Genomic DNA, 6,000 nt, shown 5'->3' on the forward strand with positions numbered 1-6,000 from the left:
CTGCTAAGCACTCCGTCGAGAACAATTTTTTTTTTCAGTTTGCGCGTTACTGCACAATTGACGTGCCTTGAAAACGCGGCCGATATACCTGAAGTCCATACGCTCACCTGTTTACCCCGCGCGTCATTCGCAGAAACGCTGATTTCCAACACAGCTACATCCCCGCTCGCTCGAAGAGCATTGGTTCACGATAACAGAACAGCGCGTACGTTTCACGGTACGTAATTCTCCGATATAACAATGATTACACACACTGCGGCCTTTTCTTTGAAGCTCTTTTTACACCGCGTATTGTTTACATCCGGGATTTTCTGAACGTGAAAAGCAGCAAACACCGCTGAAGCGGGCTTCGCCACCAGCGTCGAGCCGTTCCGTAGAAAACGGCGAAAATATTGAATCGATGTCGGCGTTGCGTTCTGCCGCTCCTTCAAAAACGGGAGCCGTGTTACAAGCTTTTCTTATATTTTTCGTTTTCTTTCAGGCCTGCATGCTGCCTTATCCAAGAGTAATCTCCGCGCACGAATGTTCGAGTATGCATAGCTTTAACCGGAAAATTTCCGCCCGTAACCTGACACTGTCGATTCGGTGGCCCTCTATACCTATTTTAAATCCTTCGAGTTCTTCTTCCGCTGCCCTAGAATGCACGGCGAAATGTTTATTTCCTTTCTCTCTGTCGTTCTTTCGTTCCCGCTCGTGTGTCGCTGTCAAAAACTGTTCGTGAAAACGTCACACCGAGCAAAGTCGTTTCTGTTTCTCCTGCCGAGCAAGCGGAAATCCTGCGCTCTTGTTGGATAAACAAAAGCGCGAGGCAGATGGCGGTAACCGGAACAGTGGCTTGGGACAGATTTTGGGGATTTGGAGAACATTTCCCCGGGCTTTAAATAGAACATGTGCTTTCTCACACGCACTGGCTCGGGACAGGAAGCGAGCTGTGTAAAAAAAAGCAGCAGCAAGTGACATACAATTACCACTGATAATACGCGTATCCTTGGAGACGGGTTGAGATAGCTTCCGTTTGCTTTGAACCTTTTACAGTAGTTCGGGGTTAACTCGTTCTCAGCAAAGATATCGTGGCAGAATATTTTCCAGCTTCTACGCAAAGGTGTTTAAGCGAAACGATGTCGCAATTTACATAAGCTTAAAGCTGAAGATACGAGGCCGAAGGTCAGCGAGGTTTTGCGGAATACTGCGGATTTCATTTTAAGGAGGAAGCCAGAAACCTCGTTTGGCATCTGTATCGGGGACCACCGATTAGCACATCTCTCAAACGGTCACGCGAGAAAAATGATCGATCTCTCCGTGTTGTCTCCGTAAGCGTCGATCGTCGACGGCGTCCTTCTGGAGCACGCGTCTTGGCTGGGACGTGTATCACGAGTGACGCATCATTATTATCTTCTTACATCCTCTACCGAAAAGAGTGAACATTACTTTTCCTCTGTCCAGTTTCTCCTAACTCTCTTTAGGGTAGCAAACCGAACGCTCGTCTGGGTGAATTCCTAACTTCCCTGTTGTTGCTTGCTCTAATCAAGTTTACAGCTGCTATTGCTATCTCCACCATGGTTCATATTCGGAATCTGAGTATGCTATCGTAGGCCAGAACTACTCCCATCAGTGTTTCTTGACAGAATTCATAAATGTAGTTAAAAAAAGGGCAGATAAAAGTGTAACGACTTGCCACCCCGAGCAAAAATCATACATGGTGCTGAATGGCGTGTCAACGGAAAACTTACACAGGCAACAGTCAGTAGAAACGCAGTAGAATTCTAATAATGACTTATCTAAGGGTACTACAATCGCTGCAGCCACCATTGTGGCTTCCTTTTTTATTGCGATAGCAATTATATGGGCACTTCAACCGGATTTCTGCCGTCGCCGTCGCCGTGAGGTTCCCTATAGATAAAATCTTCGCCGCGCGCCGTATGCCCGAGCGGAAGCGTGCGGGGACGCACGCTATCATGGAGAGCAAACGCACTCAATCTCCCACGCGCAAACAAGGAAGCGGGAAGCCAGCGCCGGAGGGAGCGGGGGGGGGGGGGGGGGGCGCATTTCGACTCCGCCAACAACCGCGCTCGTCGCTCGCCCGCACCGTCTCTTATCTCCACACGGCTCTGATCTTTGTATGCGCTGTGCATTCGCCGCTCAGTTTCCGTTGAGGCGATAGACCGCACGTACCTTCGCCCGCTGCGGCGTATGCGCTTGCTGCCAGCGTTTTGACAGTCGTTGTCTGCAGTCATTCAGTGTGGTCTATTCATGTTTGTTTGTGCGCGCTCACACCACGCTTGTTCATTCAGTTAGTAATAGTCGGGCCACATTTTCCAACGCACGCTACACATGCAATGCTGCCCGGATCGGCAGTGCAGCGCTACAGGTGTGTCCCTTCGCACGCGCTGCCCACGGGAAGCGCTTCTCATCAACACCACCATTTCACACGCACCTTCTCGTGGTCATCGAGTCTCTCTTCATGTCGGTCTACTTACGCCGCAGCACACCTGCTTACTTAATCAGCTCATGTTTACTACAATTCATATTGCTACCAAAGACGCTCACCTTACTTCGTATGACATTGCTGTGTTGCTATCGCATTCATTGCTTCGCCTTTAGGGCGAAACTGTGACATTTTTTTTATCGCAAGAGGGCACAAATGCAACGGGGTATGTAGTAGTTATCGTTCTTCCAGAGCCGGCTTACGTACGCGTATACATCTCTTAAAGTTTTATCTTCGTGTGCTTTGCTTTCTTTGTTTCTGCTCCTCATTCTTCAATACATCTCCGATCTTCGTGTGCTTTGCTTTCTTTGTTTCTGCTCCTCATTCTTCAATACATCTCCGAGTCACAATAGGACTCGTTTGCTGTCTTCGGCTCCGACTAATAGAAGAGTGCAAAGCGCGGATAGCTGGGAGTTTTTTCGGTGAACCGCCGAGAGAACTTCGTCAATAGGGTACGCGTGCCTTGGCGTCATTTTCGACTTTCCCGCGCGGAGTGCTATGTAGTACGCTGCTTCTACTTGTCGTCAAACGAGCTGTGACCGCAAATGAGCTGCGCTTGCATACGGAAGCATTCCGACAGAGAGATAAAAAAAATTTCATCTCTGTTCTCGTAGTGTGCCACTGCGGTGGTATTCGTTTAGTTTGTGGGAATGACGCAGCACTCGCGAGTTCAAGACACGTCGTCACGGCGTGATTCTAAATGAGCTCGTTCAGTACATTAGGGAATCTCATTTTGCCGCTGTGTAACTATAGTGGCGCAGACGCAGTTCGTGTCATTCTGGTCAAAATGTGGCAGTAGTGGCCCAGATTTAGAACAAGTCGTTCAGTCGAACAGGACGACCCCGTAGCCACTTCCTTACATTATGTTTTCAAAATTTATTTTTAAAACGCTACATAGACAGACATGGTTACCTAGACAGATATCAAGGTAGATAGATTGATATCTAGATATGTAGATATCTAGATATGTAGATATCTAGATAGGTAGATATCTAGATAGGTAGATATCTAGATAGGTAGATATCTAGATAGGTAGATAGATAGACAAAAAGAGAGAAAGAAAGAAATGAGATGTGAAAGGCGGGAACGTTAATCGGAAGACAGAGTTACCTACCTATGTGTCTGACGGTCGGATGGACAGAAGCACAGACGGATGGAGACCGACTGTTAAAAACTGAAATGGTTGTCTTACGGTAAACTTCCCAGTCCTTCATATATCATCTCTCTCTCTCTCTCTCTCTCTGTCTTTCCCGTCTAAGTTTGGGATCTAGGGAGTGGTACCTAAAAGTTTGCTACTGGTTCTATGATAGTAAAGAAAGCCCTTGAAAGAAATAGCATTTACGCACTCAGCTCGTATAAGTTGTAGAAAGGAATATTAAAAGTGTGGAAGCCAATTGTACTCAGTGCTCGACATGCCATCTTCCTGTCGCGGTCATTTCTTTATTTCTCCCAGTGTCACGAAACCAAGACAAAACCTGCGCCTTTATAAAAGTAAGCCTGTTTCTAGAGTGGCGAGACATCTAATGAAACTGTGAAAGTCTGAGGCTTGCAGCCCACGCCTCATGGAACTGTTCCGTTCATGGTATGTAGGCTGAGTGGATTAGGGATCGAATGGATTCCACGACAGGAGCGCTTTAGAAGTTTCGACTGACCGAGCCAACTACTCGATCGAAAGAGCAGGTGCTCCCAAATTTATCCGCCAAAAGAGGATTGCTTCGCGCGCAAGGCGACTTAGAATTAGGGAACGAGTGACTCGGTTTCAATTTATCTAGGTGAGTGCAAAGCAAAAAGCCTGTGCTGTCACCTCACTAAAATATGCTGAAAGCCGTCGTATCCACCTGCTTCATATAGAGTTAAAAACGACTAAACCTTTTTCTGCCTTTTTAAATGTAAAAGAAAAAAAAATTGAAAAATTCGGCCATAGATACGACCTGCTGTCCGTGAGCATATTAAGGGTCTCGTGGTTTCTCGAAGTAAACGGTATCGGGAGTTTCTTAAATTGAAGCACATGCTTTGAAAGTTATGAAAGGAAGAAATGGTTGAAGGTTATGTTATAAGAACAACGTTATCTTGGTAGAAACAACGGCAACAGACGGAACCCTAAGGAAGAAAGGCAAGAGACAGATACGACGCTTTCTCACAACTGCAACTTTTATTTAAGAGGAGGAGGAGGACGGAGGCTTTAGTTAAGAGAAGGAAGGAGGGGACGGTCGGAAGAGCGTTTCTCTAGCCTGCTACTCCTCACTGGGGGTTTAAGGCGAAATGGAAGAGGAAAGGGGGGCGGGTGACAATGCTTCATAGTACAGTGGCTGCACACACAATGTACAATACGCGGTATGTGCACTAACATGCACTAAACGCACAGGTAATGCGCCCATGCTTCCACAAAAAAAGTTCTCACGCACACATATCTTACTCATCATTATTCATGCCGCACCGCACATTGAATTAACACGTATGTGTGTTTCTTCAATTGAAGTTTCAGTCTCTATTTTGCCTTTTTTTGTGATGCCGTCCGTTAGCGCTGTTCTTTTTTTTAAAGATGATGGATCACCAGCTTCTCCAATTAATGACCTTGTTGGAGAATAAGGTTACCTTGCATAGGAATAGATTATGTGTATAAAACAAACAGAAAAAAAAAGCCCAAGGTTCTCCAGGGCACGACCGCGTAAGATGCGTCAACGCAATTTCATGGCGTGGGTGGTTTTCCTACCACAAAAAGTTTCTTTTTTTATTCAGTGGTCTGTGCTACCTACTACAGCTGACTGGCTAAGGACCAGGAAGTCATAAAAAATGATACTCGATCTAAAGAATAAAAATTTGTTTAAAAGAATGTCGGAAATCATCTAGAGTGTCTACCTTCTTTGTGCGGTATACCGTGAGAAAAAGACCTCCCACGACGACAGAGCTCCTTTTACAACTGGAAGGAAAATTGGTAAAACCGATGCTTTTAACAAACTATATATCAAAGATGACTGTAGCATTTGACGGCTATGATATGCAGATGAACTTGGTATAACAGATATAGCTGTTGTTAGCATTCAGACGGTAAATCGTATAACTAAAAAAAAAAAAAAACTACAAGGCAGGCTAATCTTTCCTTTACTGTGCGGGTCATTAATGACGGAAGGAAGTTATTCTATTCTTTTGGAAAGCACATAAAAGTATGGACATGTGGCGGAGCCTTTCCGCTTCGTCGTCCCGTGGCGCACTAGGACAAATGAAATCGTCTCTGCTTAATTAGAAAACTGAGCGTGTGATTGTGGGAATCTATCTGCCCCCGCTTTGCGGAGAGATATTAATGCGGACTGGATTTTGTGTGTGCTGTTGCGCGATTGTTCATGACATTGTGTTCTGGGAATACGGTTATGTGCTTTGCTAATGCGTTGCTTGAACTAAGTGGAAGATCAGGCCTTAACTATTTGTGATCGGTCATAAGGTCCATTTCATCCAGTAACGTCATTAAAGATTTTCTAAATGTGGTTACCATTCTTTAGGAACTTCACCCAGTTCGG

Source organism: Dermacentor silvarum, chromosome 6, assembly GCF_013339745.2.
Source record: "Dermacentor silvarum isolate Dsil-2018 chromosome 6, BIME_Dsil_1.4, whole genome shotgun sequence".
Taxonomy (NCBI): domain Eukaryota; kingdom Metazoa; phylum Arthropoda; class Arachnida; order Ixodida; family Ixodidae; genus Dermacentor; species Dermacentor silvarum.